Source organism: Panthera onca, chromosome D3 (genome assembly GCF_046562875.1).
Source record: "Panthera onca isolate mPanOnc1 chromosome D3, mPanOnc1 haplotype 2, whole genome shotgun sequence".
Classification (NCBI taxonomy): Eukaryota; Metazoa; Chordata; class Mammalia; order Carnivora; family Felidae; genus Panthera; species Panthera onca.
The window spans coordinates 39,865,316-39,887,072 of record NC_138350.1 but is presented as its reverse complement, the minus strand read 5'-3'; the positions used below and the strand labels follow the sequence as shown (position 1 = coordinate 39,887,072).

General features: G+C 40.1%; 1 long non-coding RNA gene and 1 pseudogene across 2 annotated transcripts in view; both read right to left on the bottom strand.

Moving 5' to 3' along the window:
• The window catches only part of LOC132665803 (uncharacterized), a 134,365-nt gene that overhangs the window by 54,573 nt on the left and 58,035 nt on the right, over positions 1-21,757 (bottom strand). The gene's annotated exons all lie outside the window — the stretch shown is intronic.
• Positions 20,620-21,579, bottom strand: LOC132665802 (uncharacterized; annotated as a pseudogene).

Sequence of the window (21,757 nt, the reverse complement as noted above, 5' to 3'; positions counted from 1 at the left end):
CTGTCCCTCAGGCCCAGCATACTCCACTCCCAGCTGAACTGTTAAGGACAGTCTGGCTTCAGGCCCCACTGACCCAGCTCACTTTGACATGGATAATCAGAATGACTGACTCCATTTTAGGCCTGCCAGTCAGAGAAGATGTTCACCTGTGTGGATCACTGGAAATGTCTATATATCAACACTTCCATTTCTCAGTTGGGAAACAAACCCCAAAACTTCATAGGTTTCCACCATGAAGTCTTGACTGAGATTGGTGATCTACAACTGGTTAGTGTTACAGGTTGGAGGAAACAAGGGGATGGTAAAACGCTATGTGAGTTGCCTTTGGTTGAGAGAATGGGAAGAAGGGAATGTGTTCTGCCATAGCTGTGAAATGAATGGAAGGATCTAGAATGTGGCTTGAAGAAGAATATTGTCTCAGATACCAAGGACATTTGACAGGGTGCTTAGAATGACAGAAAGAGCAAGGAGAATCAGAGTCAAGAGTCTAAACGTTATTCTAGGATCTGCTTGATGAAATTCTGAGGCAGGTATGTAACCTCTCTGAGCTTTCTCTCACATTGGATGCTTGTGCCTGACTTGCTGGGTTTTGTGGGAATTAAATAAAATACCACCTAAAGTTGTCTTCCTTCCCATTTCCTTCTATTCTTTCCTAAATTATTTTCTCCGCTCTAAACAAAACAAAACAAAATAAAAGGATTATGGTTCGGAGAGTATAAAGTGAAGAGGTCAAAAAAGAAAAGAAATATCTAGAAATATTAACATTAAAGAAAATTATACAACTTATTTGGAAAATATTCCAATTAAGCAGGAGAATATGAAGAGATTCTGTTTAAAGACAGAACACACACATTTATAGCTTCTCCTTCCAGAAACACAACTGAAAGTATGGCAAAAGGACAAACAAAAGCCGTAAACCCTCCGAACAAAGAGAATAACAGAGAAGACAATAGCCACAAAATACCGGGAGGCAGAAAGCAGAAGAAAAAGTGAACTGACTTTGCCCTCCATAAGAGGAAGCCTGATTTTCCATGGATAGCACTAGACAATGAGAGAAATGGCCACACCAGTCCAATACAGGAGATAATGAAGACGGGAGGGTCACATCTCAAGCCTCCTCCCCCAAACCTTCAGTGGGATGAATATCCTACCCCACCTTGTCAGAGGACCAAACTTGCTTCCTGAATCCTAGCTGTCAGGCATAAACCTCCCAAGCAAGTAACAATTACAGAGAAAATACCTAAAAAAATTCTGAAGCAAAGGGGCACCTGGGTGGCTCAGTTGGTTGAGCGTCCAACTTCTTCTGCTTAGGTCATGATCTCATGGTTCTTGAGTTCAAGCCATGTATTGGGCTCTGTGCTGACAGCTCAGAGCCTGGAGCCTGCTTCAGATTCTGTGTCTTCCTCTCTCTCTGCCCCTCCCTAACTTGCTCTCTCTCTCTCTCTCTCAAAAATAAATAAACATTAAAAAAAAATTTATTTTTAAATTCTGAAGCCAAGAATGATCCTCAGCCAAGAATGAAGCTCAGCCTTTAGGAAAGCCCAAGACTTACTAGTCTACAGAGAGCCCAAACAGCTTATTAGTGCTAAACTTTTGTTATCAGACATTTGAAGAGGAATTATGTATATGAAAAATGTAGTTCTAAACATCAGTGGAGTGGGGGTGGAGAATCAATTCAGAGGAGATCCAGATTATACATATTAATGAAAACTTTAAAAAACAGTCATTAATGTCCTCCCAGAGATGATAAAATATTTTATCCATGAAACAAGAACAGGATGTCACCAAAAATTTCAGAAAAAAAACAGCTCTTAGAAATAGAAAATACCCATCTCTAACATGGCACCAATCATAAGATTATTTTTTTACTACTGTTTAAAAATGCACAATTTTTATTTTTACCTACTGAAAAACTTTTAATATGGCTTAGAGATAGATGTATTATATCTCATCACCATTGTGTTTGTATGAAAATATAAGAAAAATGCATTACTTCCTAAACATCTTCATATTCAGAATTTGAATCTTCTGAAACCACTTCCCAAGTCAGAATCACTGACATCTTTTCTCCTTTATTGAATTTCTTTCTTCATGCCATTAGAGTACAGAAATGCATCATTTCTTAGCCAGTTACTCCACTGGAATCTTAGGGACTTTTTCCCAAGCTACTGATATCTATCTTTCAAATTTTAACTCTAGCACTGTATTTTTTTACTTACATCATAGTTTCATCTTTTCTTGATTGAACTGTACATTACTGGATGTCATGCACTTCTCTTCAAAGTCAGCAGGAAGCTTCTGACCAGCTGAAGTTCAAGGCTTCAGTGATAATCTTGCACAAGGTACAAGTTGGTCACACGAGCTCCTTGTTGCTTTGATATTTCTCTCATTTATTCCAAGGCATTTGGCATTTTCCTTGCCTTCAACTACATTTCTTGACATGTGTGGTATCAACAATGCTTATAACTCATGTGAGATGACAAGTTTGTATAAGCAATGACAATGGTGCTATGACTACTGCCTGGACAACAGTCATTGTAATGGGCCATTATTTATGAAAAAAATCCTGATTTTAGAGGCTTTAAAATCTTGAAAAAATGTACACCTTGGAATCACTGAAGAGCATTAAAAAAAAATAACACTCACTAGAGGAGATATAAGATTTAAGAAATGTCTCAGAAAGTGTGGGGGGGGGGGGGGAGGAGAGAGGGGAGAAGACATAGAGAAAGAAAATAAAAAAGGCAAGAAAATTGGAATGTCCAGTTTATATGTCCAGCAAATAAATATAAGGAATTTGAGAATGTCCAGCAAATAAATATAAGGAATTTGAGAAAGAAGACAGAACAGATCAAATGGAGGGATAAAACAAAGAAATAACTCAAGAACATTTCTCATAACCAACATACAAGAGTTTTCAGATGGAAAGGGCTCACCAAGTGCCCAGCACAATAGATGAAAATAGCAATACTCAAAGGCACATCACTGTGAAGTGAGGGAGAGAGCATGACCTTGAAAACTTCCAAAAAGGAGGGGCATCTGGGTGACTCAGTCTATTAAGTGTCTGCTCTTGATTTCGGCTCAGGTCATGATCTCATGGTTTGTGGGATTGAGTCCCACATCAGGCTCTGCACTGACAGTGTGGAGCCTGCTTGGGATTCTCCCTCTCCCTCTCTGTCTCTCTGCCCCTCCCCCACACATTCTTTCTCTCTCTCTCTCCCTCTCTCCAAATAAATAAATAATAGAAACTTTTAAAAAAAAAATTCCAAAAAGGAAAAAAAAAACCAGATTCCTTATAAATAATCTGGTATTAGAATGACTCTAGATTTCTTAATGGCCACATTGTAAACAAAGAGAATAAAGTAATGTAAAAATTCTCAGGAAAATAATACTTAGATTCAAAATTCTATCTCCAGACAAATTATCAATTAAATATGAGACTAGAATAAAAATGTCTCCACATATGCAAAGTCCCAAAACATTTATCTCCAACTACCCTTGGAAGATATTAGGGGAAGATACCCAAGGAAGTACTCTACCAAAATGAGTGAATAAACCAAGAAAGAATTCAGGGACTCCAACAAAAGAGAGCTGTAAAAAGAATATCCCCAGGAAAAAAGTGGAGGAAATCCAAGATGATAGTTTTGTTGTGAGCCTAGACAGTAACCAGCCTAGCAAAGAGGAGGTCAAAACAGTTGGGGAGAGAAAATTCCAAGAAGATGAAACTGATAGGAAATCACTTATATTGACAAGGGATTTAGACCATGGGAAATATAATGAAATATTTTAGATATGAGTAAGTTGCTTAGAAAACTAAGCAAAGAGGAAAAAATCTTGACAATTACTAACTCCAGGGAAAATATAAAGTTGAGGAGTAATCATCGTATACTATGACTTAATCAGCAGTGACTGGCATTTATAGTCACAAAAAAGAAATCCCCAAATACCAATATACCCCAGATTGTGATATATCTTGAGTAGGGGGTGGGGTTGGTCACATGTGTATGATATAGGCGCAGTGGAAAAGTTAATGACAGAACACAAAATCCTCACCTTCCAATGTGGGAAATTGGTAGATATAGTGCCCAGAAGTAAAAAATCAACAAATAGTGGTACAAGCATGTTATTAGAGATGTGAAGATAAGGACAAAAAGTTGTGGTTAAAGTGTGAGTGGTTCCTTCTGGGGATTGTTAACCAGAGCGAGGAAGCAAGGGCTGTGTAAGAGACTGTTTTCACAATAAACCTTATAGAATCATTTGATTCATCAAAATGCTTAATAAAAAAATTAAAACAACAAAATATGTGGAGAGTAGAAGAAATAAAAGAGGCATTAGAATGAAGAGATCACCAGAATCTATGCATGGGCCCAACTCTTTTAACCTCTCTGACATTCAGTTTCCTAACCTATAAAATATAAAATTATAGTATGGTTCCTAATGCCCTGCATTGATTGCAAGAGGTCAATACAGTAAGATACGTGTAAAGGTTTTATAAATCTAAAACTCTATAGAAATGTAAGGACCTGTTTTTATTAACTGCACAAGGCAACATGCAGGCTCTTTGATACTTGTTTGCAGCCCTCAGAAAACTTGAACCCCAAACCACAGCTGTGCAGAGATATTATGGCTAATCCTTACAGAAAAGAATATGTTGCTACCTTCCACAGGGCACTGTGGCTGCTCTTATGAATGTTCATGGAGTTTGAAGTGAAGCTAGTGTTTCATGCTGTGTCCTGGGTACATATCCAGTGTGTATTTTAAGATACTTCCCAAGGTGGCTCCTGAGCCATCTTGTCTAGATAACCACATGCAAAAAAGGCCAAGTTTGTAGTATAGCTAACAACATTGTACAAATTTCAATTTCCTGGTTTTGATAATACTTTATGGTTATGTAAGATGTTATCATTGAGGGAAGCTAGACGAAGAGTACCCAGGAAGTCACTGTACCATTTTTGTAACTTCTTGTAAGTCTAAAATGAATTATAGAACAAAACGTTAAAAAATAAAAGTACCCAGATCTGCTCAATGCCCCAAACGAAAGGGAATTCAAGCTACATCTGGGATGCAAAGAGGCTGTTCTTTCGAGGAAATGCTGCGTCAACGCCCTTCTAGGCTGCTCTCTTCTTGCCAGGAAGGAATGGTGTTTTACGAGATCTGTTTTCCTGAACCATTTGCTCAATATCTCTCCTCAAACCACTGTTTTATTTTGGCCATTAAGAACAATTACCAGGTACAGTCATCCACCTTGAAGAAGGAAAAGACTATAATCATTTTGCTTACTTTCAGATAACAAAGCCGGAAATCAGAAGTCCTTGGGTAACCTGAAAAAATCCCAACTTCGTTTTATTTAAGGATGCCAAGACTCCTTGTGCCACTGGCACTGTAGGAGGAGGGATTTCCTGCATGCTGAGTAACTATTGCAAGATGCATTAGCCCACAGCTTCGGAAGTTCCAGATTTCTTGGCATCAAGGGATTATGAATAATCCTCTCCGCTCCCCTTGACTGTTGGAGGACTTTCAAAATGTTTTCTAGGCCTCAACCCTCCTGCCCTTTGATCTTGTCAGGGGGAATGCAAGACATCAAGTTGTTCATATGCTAGACTAGTTGCAGTGTCTTTCCAACTTTAGGGTGCATAGGAATCACCTGGAAAAAACACAGATTCTCAGGCCACACCCCCTGAAGCTCTGACTCCATAGATCTGGGCTGGGGCAAATTATCTCCAATATTGACAATTGACAATATTGACCGTAGATCACACTGTGTAAATCACTGGCAGAGGGTACTTGGCTTAAAAAAGATCAAGAAAAAGCCTTATCAGACACAAGGAAAGGCATATAGAAATCAAAGGGTTTGACATGAGAATTGAATTGTTAAGAAATGAAAATGTGGTCATGGTTTATCAGCTCACATTTTAGATTTAATAATCCATTCAGTAATCATTTAAGAATGAAAATTTAGGGGCATGGGTGGCTCAGTTGGTTAAGCATCTGACTTCAGCTCAGGTCATGATCTCCCGGTGGTGGGATTGAGCCCTGTGCTGGGCTCCGCAGTGACAATGTGGAGCCTCCGTGGGATTCTCTCTCTGACCCTCTCTTTCAAATAAATAAATAAACTTAGAAAAATAAGAATGAAAATTTAGAATTGTCCAGTTATTTTCACTTTTGACATATGGCATCAATGTTGTTATTTTTCAGTCCCTTAACTGGGACAAAATGAAGCAGAATTCTTTAGTGTCCCTCCCCATCCCCCCAATGTTAAGTACTTGCATCTAAAGTACACAGACTGGAGGAGCCAAGATGGCGGAACAGCATGGAAGCTTTTTATGTGTCTCACGTCCATAAAATACCAACCAGCACTAAACCAGACCAATACTAAACCATCCTGCATACCTAGAAAACTCATCTGAGGATTAACACAACAATCTGCACAACCTGAACCACAGAATTCAGCATGTACGCAGCACGGAGAGGTGATCTTGGGGAGCGAGAAGCCGCAGGAAGGGAGGTGGTTTTGCGGGCGGAGAGTGAACAGAGATGGGGTGGGGGGAGAATACAGGAAAAGCACCCCCCAAAAAAACAGGTGGAGAGAAAGTGGAAAAGTGGAAACAGCCACAGGGACTGAACTAAAAAGGGAGAAAGGAGAAAGGAGAAAGGAGAGGGCTTAAATTCCATTAAGACTATAAACGGGGGGAGGGCAGAGTCTGAAACTCCACAGCTCCATACCTGGTGAGAAGGGCGAATCCCCAGGAGCAGAGCGGAGTCCGGGGTTCTTCAGGTCACACGGGGGGAGGCGGTTCCCCTGCTGGGAGGACACCTGGTGGAGGCTGTGTCGGTCCCCCAAAGGCAAGGCCCCAGTGGACCTGGGAGAACAACCACATTTGCTGGTGCTGGAACAAGGTCATTAAAGGTAAAGCCTGGTGCCAGATGCGTGTTGTGATTTTCCATAATCCCTGAAACGCTGCTGCTACACGACCTCACGAACTCTTTCTGGGGCGGGCTGGCACCCGGCTGCAGCCTCTGGGCATCGGCAAAAGCACGGCCCTGCGAACATCCTGGGTGTGGCTGGCCCGCGGCCATTGCTCCGTGAGACCCTCAGCAGAGAAGCAGAGCTGGGCAAAGCCGCAGTCCTTCAGAAGTAAGGGGTCGGAAAAAACAGCCGCATCGGAGACAAAACTCAGGAGGGAGGTGCTGCCTGGGGCTTGGTCACGGACTGCGTAAAAGCGGGGAGTGGATGGAAGCCGAAGACAAAGGACAAGTGAGCGATTGCCCATCAGGGAGAACAGAGTTGAGATACTAGAGACTGGGTACCTGGGTGACGCCATTTTCACGGCTCCCGCGCATGCGCATATGCACCTACAAGCACCACGGCAATCCACCCCAGTAAGCGAAGCAGCGCCATCTAGTGGAGAACGGAGTCATTACACTAAGTCGCACCGAGCTGGGCTAACCTCGCTCTTCAGGAACACAAGTCTCTCCGCCTGCTTAGTTTATGGACTATAAAGTCCTTCATAGTTTGACTTCTAGGGGAAAATGAAGTAATTTCAGTCACATTTCAGTCTGTTCACTGGTCCATCTATTCAGTTTTCTTTCTTTTTTTTCTTTTTTCTCTTTTTCATTTCTTTTCTTTTTCTTGAATACAGAAAGAAAAAATTCATTTTTATTTTCAATTTTTATTAATATTTTTAATTTTTCTCTACTGTATTTTTTACTTCTGTGTAAATTTTTTCAAATTCTATTTTACTTCCATCATTTCATTTTAGTCTACTTCAGTATATTCATTTTTTAAAATTTTCAAACGATTTTCTTTTTTTCTTATTTCCCCTTTTATTCTCTAATCTATCAAGCTGCTTTCAACAGCCATACCAAAACACACCTAGGATCTAGCTTCATTTATTAGATTTTGTGTGTGTGTGTTTGTTTTCAATTTTTCAATTTTAATATTTTTTTAATTTTAATTTTTTCACTTCATTAATTCCTTTTCTCTCTTCAAAACAATGAAACCAAGGAATCCACCCCAAAATAAAGAGCAGGAAGAAACAACAGCCAGGGACTTAACTAACACAGAGATAAGATGTCTGAACCAGAATTTAGAATCATGATGATAAGAATGCTAGCTGGAGTTGAAAATAGATTAGAATCCCTTTCTGCGGAGATAAAAGAGGTAAAGCTAGTTAGGATAAAATAAAAAATGCTATAATTGAGCTGCAATCTCGAATGGATGCCACGGAGGCAAGGATGGATGAGGCAGAACAGAAAATCAGTGATATCGAAGACAAACTTATGGAGAATAATGAAGCAGAAAAAAGGAGGGAAACTAAGGCAAAAGAGCACAATTTAAGAATTAGAGAAATCAGTGACTCATTAAAAAGGAACAATATCAGAATCATAGGGTCCCAGAAGAGGAACAGAGAGAAATAGGGGTAGAAGGGGTATGTGAGCAAATTATGTTGGAAAACTTTCCTAACCTGGGGAAAGACACAGACATCAAAATCCAGGAAGTACAGAGGACTCCCACTAGATTCAACAAAAACCGACCATTAACTAGGCATATCATAGTCAAATTCACAAAATACTCAGGCAAAGAGAGAATCATGAAAGCAGCAAGGGAAAAAAAATCCTTAACCTACAAGGGAAGACAGATCAGGTTTGCAGCAGACCTATCCACAGAAACTTGACAGACCAGAAAGGAGTGGCAGAATATATTCAATGTGAAACATATGCAGCCAAGAATTCTTTTTTAAAAAAATTTTTTTAACGTTTATTTTTATTTTTGAGATAGAGAGAGAGACAGAGCATGAATGGGGGAGGGTCAGAGAGAGGGAGACACAGAATCTGAAACAGGCTCCAGGCTCTGAGCTGTCAGCACAGAGCCTGACGCGGGGCTCGAACTCACGGACTGCAAGATCATGACCTGAGCTGAAGTTGGCCGCCCAACCAACTGAGCCACCCAGGCGCCCCAACAGCCAAGAATTCTTTATCCAGCAAGGCTGTCATTCAAAGTAGAAGGAGAGATAAAAAGTTTCCCAGGCAAACAAAAATTAAAGGAGTTTGTGACCACTAAACCAGCCCTGCAAGAAATTTTAAAATTTTAAGAGGGACTCTCTGAGGGGAGAAAAGATGGGAAAAAAAAAAAAAAAAAATATATATATATATATATAATATATTTATATATATATAATATATATATGTATATAAAATATATTATATATATATAAATATATTATATATGTTATATATAATATATTTATATATTTATATATATTTTATATATATATTTATATATTTATATATTTTATATATATATATTTATATATTTTATATATATATATATATATATAAAACAAAAGCAACAAAGACTAGAAAGGATCAGAGAACACCACCAGAAACTCCAACTCTACAAGCATCATAATGGCAATAAATTCATATCTTTCAGTACTCACTCTAAACATCAATGGACTCAATGCTCCAATCAAAAGACACAGGGTAACAGAATGGATAAGAAACCAAGATCCATCTATATACTGTTTACAAGAGACCCACTTTAGACCTAAAAACACCTTCAGATTTAAAGTAAGGGGATGGAGAACCATCTATCATGCTAATGGTCAACAAAAGAAAGCCGGAGTAGCCATACTTACATCAGACAATCTAGACTTTAAAATAAAGACTGTATCAAGAGATGCAGAAGGGCATTATACCATAATCAAGGGATCTATCCACCAAGAACACCTAACAATTGTAAACATTTATGCTCCAAATGTGGATGCACCCAAATATATAAATCAATTAATCACAAACATAAAGAAACTCATTGATAGTAATACCATAATAGTAGGGGACTTCAAGACCCCACTCACAGCAATAGACAGATCTTCTAATAAAAAAATCAACAAGGAAACAATGGCTTTGAATGACACATTGGACCAGATGGACTTAACAGATATATTCAGAACATTTCATCCTAAAGCAGTGGAATATACATTCTTCTCCAGTGCACACAGAACGTTTTCCAGAATAGACCACATACTGGGACACAAATCAGCCCTCAACAAGTACAAAAAGATCAAGATCATACCGTGCATATTTTCAGACCACAGCACTATGAAACTTGAAATCAACCACAAGAAAAAATTTGGAAAGGTAACAAATACTTGGAAACTAAAGAACATCCTACTAAAGAATGAATGAGCTAACCAAGAAGTTAAAGAGGAAATTAAAAAGTTCATGGAAGCCAATGAAAATCATAACACCACAACCCAAAACCTCTGGGATGCAGGAAAGGCAGTCATAAGAGGAAAGTATATAGCAATCCAGGCCTTCCTAAAGAAGGAAGAAAGATCTCAGATACACAACCTAACCTTACGCCTTAAAGAGCTGGAGAAAGAACAGCAAACAAGACCCCAAACCAGCAGAAGACAGGAAATAGTAAAGTTTAGAGCAAAAATTAATGCTATCAAAACAACAACAACAACAAAATAGTAGAACAGATCAATGGTTCTTGGAAAGCTGGTTCTTTGAAAGAATTAACAAAATTGATGAACCCCTTGCCAGTTTGATCACAAAGAAAAAGGAAAAGACCCAAATAAATAAAATCAAGAATGAAAGAGGAGAGATCACAACCAACACAGCAGAAATAAAAACAATAATAAGAGAATATTATGAGCAATTACATGCCAATAGAATGGGCAATCTGAAAGAAATGGACAAATTCCTAGAAACATATACACTATCAAAACTGAAACAGGAAAAAATAGAAAAGTTGAACAGACCCATAAGCAGTAAAGAAATTGCATTAGTAATCAAAAATCTCTCCAAAAAACGAGTCTGGGGCCAGATGGCTTTCCAGAGGAATGCTACTAAACATTTAAGGAAGAGTTCTCTTCCTATTCTCTATTGAATACCTATTCTCTTGAAGCTGTTCCAAAAAATAGAAATGGGAGGAAAACTTCCAAACTCTTTCTATGAAGCCAGCATTACCTTGATTCCAAAACCAGAGACCCCACTAAAAAGGAGAACTATAGACCAATTTCCCTGATGAACATGGATGCAAAAATCCTCAACAAGATATTAGCCAACCGGATCCAACAATACATTAAAAAAATTATTCACCAAGACCAAGTGGGATTTATACCTGGGATGCAGGGCTGGTTCAATATCCACAAACCAATCAATGTGATTCATCACATCAATGAAAGAAAGGACAAGAACCATAAGATCCTCTCAACAGATGCAGAGAAAGCATTTGACAAAATACAGCACCCTTTCTTGATAAAAACCCTCAAGAAAGCAGGGATAGAAGGACCATACCTCAAGATCATAAAAGCCATATATGAAAGACCCAATGCTAATATCATCCTCAATGGGGGAAAAACAGAGCTTTCCCCCTAAGGTCAGGAACAAGACAGGGATGTCCACTCTCGCCACTGTTATACAACATAGCTTTGGAAATCTTAGCCTCTGCAATCAGACTACACAAAGAAATAAAAGGCATCCAAATCAGCCAATAGGAGGTCAAACTTTTGCTCTTCACAGATGACGTGATCTATATGGAAAACCCAAACATTCCACCAAAAAACTGCTAGAACTGATTCATGAATTCAGCAAAGTTGCAGGAAATAAAATCGGTTGCATTCCTATACACCAACAATGAAGCAACAGAAAGAGAAATCAAGGAATCGATCCCATTTACAATTGCACAAAAAAACATAAAATGCCTCGGAATAAATCTAACCAAAGAGGTGAAAAATCTATACACTGAAAACTATAAAAAGCTTATGAAAGAAATTGAAGAAGACACACACACACACACACACACACACACACACACACACACAATGGAAAAAGATTCCATGCTCCTGGATAGGAAGAACAAATATTGATAAAATGTCAATACTACCCAAAGTAATCTACATATTCAATGCAATCCCTATCAAAATAACACCAGCATTCTTCACAGAGCTAGAACAAATAATCCTAAAATTTGTATGGAACCATAAAAGACCCCGAATATCCAAAGCAATCTTGAAAAAGAAAACCAGAGCAGGAGGCATAATAATCCTGCACTTCAAGCTATATTACAAAGCTATAATCATCAAGACAGTATGGTACTGGCACAAAGACAGACACTCAGATCAATGGAACAGAATAGAGAAGCCAGAAATGGACCCACAAACATATGGTCAACTAATCTTTGACAAAGGAGGAAAGAATATCCAATGGAATAGACAGTCTCTTCAGCAAGTGGTGCTGGGAAAATTGGACAGCGACATGCAGAAGAATGAACCTGGACCACTTTCTTACACCATACACAAAAACAAACTCAAAATGGATGAAAGACCTAAATATAAGACAGGAAGCCATCAAAATCCTCGAGGAGAAAGCAGGCAAAAACCTCTTTGATCTCAGCAGTAGCAACTTCTTCCTCAACACATCTTCAGAGGCAAGGGAAACAAAAGCAAAAATGAACTATTGGGACCTCATCAAAATAAAAACCTTCTGCACAGTGAAGGAAACAATCAGCAAAACTAAAAGGCAACCGACAGAATGGGAGAAGATATTTGCAAACAACATATCAGATAAAGGGTTACTATCCAAAATCTATAAAGAACTTACCAAACTCAACACCCAAAAAACAATCCAATGAAGAAATGGGCAAAAGACACGAACAGACACTTCTCCAAAGAAGACATCCAGATGGCCAACCGACACATGAAAAAAATGCTCAACGTCATTCATCATCAGGGAAATACAAATCAAAACCACAATGAGATAGCACCTCACACCTGTCAGAATGGCTAACATTAACAACTCAAGGCAACAACAGATGTTGCCGAGGATGCGGAGAAAGAGGATCTCTTTTGCACTGCTGGTGGGAATGCAACCTGATGCAGCCACTCTGGAAAACAGTATGGGAGTTCCTCAAAAAATTAAAAATAGAACTACCCTATGGCCCAGGAATTGCACTACTAGGCATTTATCCAAGGGATACAGGTATGCTATTTCAAAGGGACACATGTACCCCCATGTTTATAGCAGCACTATCAACAATAGCCAAAGTATGCAAAGAGCCTAAATGTCCATCGATGGATGAATGGATAAAGAAGATGTGGTATATATATATATATATATATATATATATATATATATATATATATATACACATATACATACATACAATGGAGTATTACTCGGCAATCAAAAAGAATGAAATCTTGCCATTTGCAACTACGTGAATGGCACTGGAGGGTATTATGCTAAATGAAATTAGTCAGTCAGAGAAAGACAAAAATCATATGACTTCACTCATATGAGGACTTTAAAGACAAAACAGATGAACACAAGGGAAGGGAAACAAAAATAATATAAAGACAGGGAGGGGGACAAAACAGAAGAGACTCTTAGATATGGAGAACAAACAGGGTTACTGGAGGGGTTGTGGGAGGGGGGATGGGCTAAATGGGGAAGGGGCATTAAGGAATCTATTCCTGAAATCATTGTTGCACTATATGCTAACTAATTTGGATATAAATTTAAAAAACAAATTTAAATAAATAAATAATAAAGTACACAGACTTTGAGCATTCAGTGATGTATAGAATTGTTGAATCTCTGTGTTGTGCACCTGAAACTCATATAACTTTGTATGTCAACTACACTTTAATAATAAAAATAAATAATATATAAAGTGCACAGACAGACTTCTTAAAGTATCAGCAAGCAGAGGAGCAGAAGAAATGAGTTAACATACAGACTTGCTTAGTTTACCTAGGTTGTGATTATTTAGGAAAGTTCAAGGAGCAAATTGCATTTTAAAGCTGAGCAGGATGGTCTTCAAACAGGCTTTTATTTATTTATTATTATTTTTATTACTCCAATCCAGTTCACATTTCCCTTCCTGAACAGCATTCCTATTTTAGCATCTCGTTTACCTTCCAACTTGGCCATTTATCAGTTTTCCATGCACAAGACTTCTAACCTCAGCAGGACTGGGAGTTCTGGGCAGAGCAAAATCATAACACTCTCCCACATGCTTTGCATACAGTAACTGTTCAATAAATATTTGTTGTATGAATCCGTGAATAAATACATGTAGATGAGCTGTCAGCTAAACCACCAACACCAAATAAAACAGCTCCAGAGGGAAAAGGATTGTAGAGCCCTAGATTTAGGGCCTCCAGTCTCTGCTTCCTCAATCTGTAACCTATGAACAAGCGGGATCCAAAAGAAATATAGTGCAAGCTGCTCACACAGGCTACCTATGTAGTTTTATTTTTTTTAAGTAATCCTATTTTTAAAAAGCAAAAATAAAAATGAAACTAACATTGCAATGTGTGTTAACTAGCTGGAATTTAAATAAAAAATTGGAGGAAAAAAGTAAAAATAAACAGGTGAAGCTAATTTTAATAACATATTTTATTTAACCCAATGTGTCTAAAATATTTCATCAGGATGTCTGGATGGCTCATTTGGTGAAGCATGTGACTCTTGATCTTGGGGTTGTGAGTTTGAGCCCCAAGTTGGGTATAGAGATTACTTGAAAATGAAAAATCTTAAAAATAAATAAATAAATAACAAAATATTAATTCATCACGTACTCAACATAAACTACTAATGCAATATTTCCCATTCTTTATTTCATACCACTTTTGAATCTGGTATGTATTTCACACTTACATTTTGAATCTGGTTAGTACATCTCAATTTGGACCAGCCACATTTCAAGTACTCAGAAGCTACATGTGGCTGGTGGCTGTCACAGTGGAGAACACAGGTCCAGAGGCGTGTTGGCTATGAGTAAGCCTCATTTTCCTTATTTGGAAATTGGAACGGCACCTTCCTCACAGGGCTTCAGTGAAGATTCACCAACGGAATGTGAGGATGTGTGATGGCTTATAACACAAAGGCTCATTTCTTGCTTATGCTACACATCTACTGAGCAGAGTAGGGACTCTTAGAGTGTCCATTATGCCCTTTTACATTTTGGGAGGGCAAAGTAAGTCATATGGCCACACCTACACTTCAGTGGGAGTGAAGAATTACAATCCTACCATGCATCTGACAGGCAGAAAGCAAGAAGTATTTGAGGTCTAAATCAGAGAGTATTTCAGAATAGTTATTCATTCCAACAATCAGTTTTACTAACTTCCTGAAGAACTCATTCTGTAGTCCAAACTACCACCAGAGATCACATTTTAAACATGGGATTTTCTCCCAGCACAGGTTTGCGTTTGGGGCTAAGAACGAGGGAAGTACATCAGACATCTTAAAAGCAGCAAATTCCAAAGGTCTTCATCGTGTTGTGCCTTTGCAAATGCTGATCCTGCCTGGAACAGTCCTCACTGGTCAAGAGTCAAGTCAGATACCACTTGTTTTGTTCAGTTTTTTGTCAGATCTCTCCCACATGTTGGGCACTGTCTTAAGGAGCTGGGGAAACCTCAAGCTCCTAAACAAAACAAACAGATCAAGTCTCTACTTTTACATTTATTTATTTATTTTTGAGAGAGAGAGAGAGAGAGAGAGAATGCACATGTGAGCCAGGCAGGGCCAAAGAGAGAGGAAAAGAGAGAATCCCAAACAGGCTCCATACTGTCAGCACCAAGTCCAACGTGGGGCTTGCTCTCACAAACATGAGATCATGACCTGAGCTGAAATCAAGTGAGTGGATGCTCAACCAACTGAGCCACTCAGGTGCCCCTCAAGCCTCTACCTTTAATGGAGCATACTTTCTGATGTCCCATATAGAGGGAAATCTTTCCCTCCCAGGTGGCCATTACACCTGGCCACCTGACTTTCCATTACAGCCTACGGCAGAAGAGCCACGTGTTGAGATGTCTTTCTCTCTCACTTCTGGGGAGATTGTCTTACTCGTGTTTAGCACCAGCTTCTTGAGAACCACAGAGTGTGAAGACAAGGCTATTAAAGGTCAGCCTCCCTGGCAGGTGGATGGCTTAGTGGCTTAAGCATCCAACTCTTGATTCCAGCTCAGGTCATGATCTCATGGTTTGGGGATTTAAGCCCTGCTTTGTGTTGTGCTGACAGTGCAGAGCCCGCTTGGGATTCACTCTCTCCTTCTCTCTCTGCCCTTCCCCCACTCACACACATACTCTCTCTGTCTTTCTCTCAAAATAGATAAATACACATTTAAAAAAATAAAAATTAGGGGCACCTGTGTGGCTCAGTTGGTTAAGTGTCTGACTTTGGCTCCTGGCTCTGTGCTGACAGCTCAGAGCCTGGAGCCTGCTTCAGATTGTGTCTCCCTCTCTCTCTGCCCCTCTGCTCACTGGTGCGCTCTCTCTCTCTCTCTCTCTCAAAAATAAATAAACATTAACATTAAAAAATAAATAAAAAGTAAAAGGTCAGCCTCTGAAACAAAAATTCAAAAGTCAACCGATGAGTTTGGTACAGAAGCGACTCCCCTGGGAGAGAGCTGCAGATGAGTGTCTTCTGAATCTAGGGACACGTGGCAATTAAATTTTCTTACGGGGCTTTCCTGTTGCTGCCTGTGCTCTCGGCCTGCACGCGGTAAAGACTCACTGCCCAACACCTCAGAACGCTGGGTGCCAGGCATAGAACCCCTGAATCACTGCATCTTCTGGGGTGGGGGGAGTGCAGGCTGGGCTCAGGGCCACTATGAAGCTGGGGGGAGGGTGCTATGTGCGCGGCAGCCTCTATCGGGAGGTGCGCCTCCTCCAGCTCAGATGTTACCCCGGGCTCCTTCCGCCTGCCTGCTGAGCGGGGTACGTGATTCCCAAGCTACGGGTCCTCGGCAGTGGGCTGTTGGACACCAGATATTGATCATAAAATTCACCTTTTAGGATGCCTCCTTGTCGTATCTGGCCCCCAAATGATTAACATAAAAATTATTTATTCTTCTAATTATAACTCCTCAGTGAAGGAGCGGTGGGCATTTTGGGAAGAAGACACAGGCATGGAGGCTTCGCTGAGGCTGAGTTCACAAAGGCTGTCAGATTTAAGGATTTATGCATGTTAGAGACATACCCCTTAAAGCGAGTGTAGACTTCTGATCATTCTTTTGCCAGTGAGAAAATCTGGCCCAGAGATTAGAAGGGCCCTGCTCAAGTTCACATGAGTTTACTTACATAAAGTCTGTTTGCTTGGAGACTGTCACGGAAGCTATAACTTTCCTCTGTACAGTATTCCTGCGTTTGAAGGACCCCTCTCTTTTCACTGGGCGTGATCATTCTGAGGGCCCTTCGGTCCCCACACCCAGGTGACCCCAGGAGTGGGGAGGTGCTCCAGTCAGGGTATCCCGCCCATAAAGGGGGACCATGAGGCTGGATCTGCTGATTCTTTGAGATTTGGGTCATGTCGCTAAAGTGACATGGGTGGCGGGAGGGGTGTGGTGAAACTTTCTCTATCTTGGTTGTGGTGTTGGTTACCAGCGAATTTGTTTGTCAAAACTCTTAGAACTAAATACCAGAAACGGTGAATATTCCTGTCTGTAAATTGTACCTTGATGGGGATCAGAATATGCCACCCCAAAATATGTCACTTTGGCATAAGGATTATTTTTAGCTAAAGGCAGCTGAGAATCAACAGATGCATGAAGGTTTCTTGCCCTCTTCTTATTTGCTTAAAAGCAGGGCATAAATTTCCCATTGTGAAGGTGTCTCCCCTCCCTTTCACCAGAAAGAGAGTGACTCTTATCACTGTAGATGAGGGGCTGGCACTGAGAGGAGTTTACATAAACACACCTTACTAAAAATAACCAGTATCTTCCATTATTTGTCCCATATATTTGCTTGTCACTTTCCCATGATTTATCATCCCTTGCAGCCTAAAGCTTCTTTCCTTCCTTAAAAGGGAATATAAATCCCGAATCTAACCAGTTCTTGGAGTTTCACTGCTTTTCTGTGAACTCCCATGCATGTGAATATTAATTAAAATGTATGTCTTTTCCCCGTTAACCTGCCTTTTTTTTTGGTTTACTTCACAGGCCTCTAGTACCTGAAGCTAAGAGGGTAGAGGAAAACTTTTTCCTTCTTGACAAGCTCAGTTTAAAAAAAAAATTAAAAATAAATCCCTTCCTGAGAAATGTTTATGTGATATTAGTAATTGTGGGTAAAGGAAGAAAGATCACAAAACAGAATGTTTAGTTTGATGCTATAATGAACATCTGTGTTTTGAATTTGAGTTTGAATTTGCCCCAAACCTTCCTTTCCTTCTGGGAGCCTACCTCTCCCTGATTCTGGATGGTATGGATGTAACTGTCACACATCACGTAAGGCCCTAGCCCTGTCTGGTCAAAGGAACAGGTAAAGGGGTACCTGGGTGGTTCAGTTGGTTAAGTGTTTTACTCCTGATTATGACTCAGGTCATGATCTCACGATTCGTGGGATTGAATCCTGCATTGGGCTCTGTGCTGACAGTGCAGAGACTGCTTGGGATTCCTTCTCTCCCTCTGCCCTCCTCTGCACATGCATGCACGTGTCTCTCTCTCTCAAAATAAATGAATAAACATTTTTTAAAAAACAACACAGAAGCAGGTACATGACTCTGCCTGAGCTGATAACAGTAGCCCCGTGTCCTGGGGAACATACCTAAAGAAAGCCTGTGACTGAAGCAGGGCCAAGCAGAGTTTGCCTTTACATTTATAGACAGTCGGTCTCATTACTGTTCTTGGTACTATTTCCTACCATTTGACTTTAAAATGGAAGCACAAAACCTCAGTTTCTGCCATCATTCATGTCACTCTGCTGAGGGAAACCAGCCTGAGCTAAGTTAAGAATCACTGTTCCTGCCATAGGCGATGCCCATCCTCAACCCAGCCCCCTCCTACCAAACTCTGGTCTTAAAAAAGCTGGACCCCCATCGAGGGTCGATGAGAGTTCTAGCGGCTCCATACCCTCACCAACACTTGGTATTGTCAGAACCAAAACTTTTGCTAATTCATGAGCATAAACTAGGATCTTGTGGATTTTTTAATTTTTATTATCTTCTCAAATGTTTATTTATTTTTGAGAGAGAGACAGATTGTGAGTGGCGGGGGGTGGAGGGGTGGGGAATGGCAGAGAGAGGGAGACACAGAATCTGAAGCAGGCTCCAGGTTATCAGCACAGAGCCCTACATGGGGCTCGAACTCACGAACTGTGAGATCATGACCTGAGCCGAAGTTGGAGGCTTAACCAACGGAGCCATCCAGGTGCCCAGGGATTTTGTGTTTCAAATTTGCATTTCTCTGATTATCATGAGGGTGAGAATCTTTTCATGTTTATCAGGCATGTGGGTTTCCTCATCTGTGAATTCTTTTGTTTGTTTTAAGTTAATAGTCCTTTTATTGCAGGGGGATCGGAGGGGGAGACTAGAATTTGCAATTTGGAATGGATGTAAATTGTAATTTCTTAAACAGCAATGTTGATGGTTGTGCTGATGTCCACAACCCCCAGCCTTCTCTGCTGGCTCCCAGTCATGGTTCAGAAGGTTTTAAAAAACAGAGTCAGGGGCACCTGGGTGGGTCAGTCTGTTAAGCATCTGCCTTTCCCTCAGGTCATGATTTCAGAGTTCATCGTGAGTTCACACCCTGCACTGAGTGAGATCGAGCCCCACTTCGAGTGACTTCATGCCCCACTTTGAGATCCACACCTCCATGCTGGCAGTGCAGAGCCTGCATGGGATTCTCTCTCTCTGCCCCTCACTCACTTGCCCCCCCGACCAGGAAAAAAAAAAAGGAAAGAAAGAAAGGATTAAAAAAAATAAAGGGTCAGAAGATGCTCCTTTGGTAAAGGTTTCTTTTTAAAAATTTTTGTGAACGGTGATAACCTGACACCCATTTCACTCTAGTATAATTCAGACAATGCTAAACCCGACACATACAGCATGCCACCAGGGTGTGTCACTGTCACCATGAGTCAGGGCACACAGAAGGGCCAGAGAACCATCCTACTCTACACAGTTTATCCTGCACCCATTTTTCTGCACAACGTCCTGAAGGAAACTATTTATAAATAAGTGGGTTTTTTGCAGGTAACGAGCTATGACAATTTATAATTTTTTTAAATGTTTATTTATTTTGAGAGAGAGAGAGAGAAAGCAGGGGAGGGGCAGAGAGAGAGGGAGAGAGAGAATCCCAAGCAGGCTCCACGCTGTCAGCACAGAACCCGACACAGGGCTAGAACTCACGAACCATGAGATCATAAACTGAGCCAACCCCAAGAGTCGGACGCTTAATCAACTGAGCCACCCAGGTGCCCCCAGCTATGACAATTTATAGTAACAAATTGAACTAGATCCCATTTAAATAGGCCTTGAATTTGTTTTTTCATTTTTTAACACAAATGCCTGACTGGGCTCAATTGTCAAGCTACATGCATGAAAAACTGGGCAGCCCGAACAGTGTGTCAGTCCTTGGCCAATGGAACTGCAAGGAGTCCACTAAGTGCTTCCTTCTCATTAAGGTAGTACAAGTATTTATACTGTGAAACTGACGTGTAGCTCAATCTCTAGGGAACAAAACCACCAACCAATATATGCAGGTTTTGTGTGTGGAACAGAAGGTACTTTTGACGTGCAGTTTGGTATATAGAAATAGAATGAGTAAATTTTTTTTTTTTTTTTTTGCAAGATGTAAGTAAAAGATTCTATTTGATTCTTCTAGAAAGGGGGAAAAATGGAAAGTAGGGGGTGCCTCGCTGGCTCAGTCGGTAAGGCATGTGACTCTCGATCTCAGGATTATAAGTTTGAGCCCCACGTTGGGTATAGAGATTACTTAAAAATGAAATCTTAGAAAAAAGTTCAAAGTAGGTCTTCATTCTGCGGTCATCATCTGTATGAATTCTTCATAGTCGGCTTATCCATCTCCATCAGTAGGTGCTTCTTGATCATTTCATCTACTTCTTCATCTGTTAGTTTTTCTCCCCAGTGTGTCATGACAAAATGTAGTTCTGCACCCTGAGGTAACCAGGCCATCCTTGTCAGACTCAGAATGCCTCACGATTCCTTCTTTATTGTCTGTGTCTTTCATCTTCCTAGCCATCGCAGTCAAAAATTCTGGGAAGTCAATGGTGCCATTATTGTCAACATCCGCTTTGTTGATCACATCCTGCAATTCAGCTTCTGTCGGGTTCTGACTCAGTGACCTCTTGACTGTTCCGAGTTCCAAGTTCCTTTGTTGCGATGGTGCCGTGATCATCTTTGTCAAATTAGGAGAAGGCTTCTTGACGTCAGTAATCTGTTCTTCAGTTAGCTCATCAGCCATTGCACTGGGGCAGCTGGGTCCCCAGCTGGCCACCGTCCATTCCCATCTGCGAATTCTTCATTGATGGCTTTTGTTCAATTTTCTGTTGCATTATTTGTCTTTTTCTGGTTAATTTCTGAGATTTGTTTCTCAATGTATTCTGTGTACTGATTCTTTGTTAGCTAAATATATTGAATTGATCTTATCTCATGTGTGACTCATTTAATTTTTTTACTTTTAAAATATTTATTTTTAGGGGCGCCTGGGTGGCTCAGTTGGTTAAGTGTCTGATTCTTGATTTCATCTCAGGTCATGATCTCACAGTGTGTTGATTCAAGCCCTGCATCCGGCTCCACACTGACAGTGCAGAGTCTGCTTAGGAGTCTCTCTCTCCATCTCTAACCCTCCCTCCCTCTCTCTGTCTCAAAATAAATAAACTTTTAAAAAGTTTTGAAAAAATAAGGGGCATTCACTTTTGAATGTCCTCTCTCTGTAAATACTCTAAAAAACTTTTGCCTGCTGCTTAATAAATAAATTAATTAATTAATTAATAATAAAAGATATATA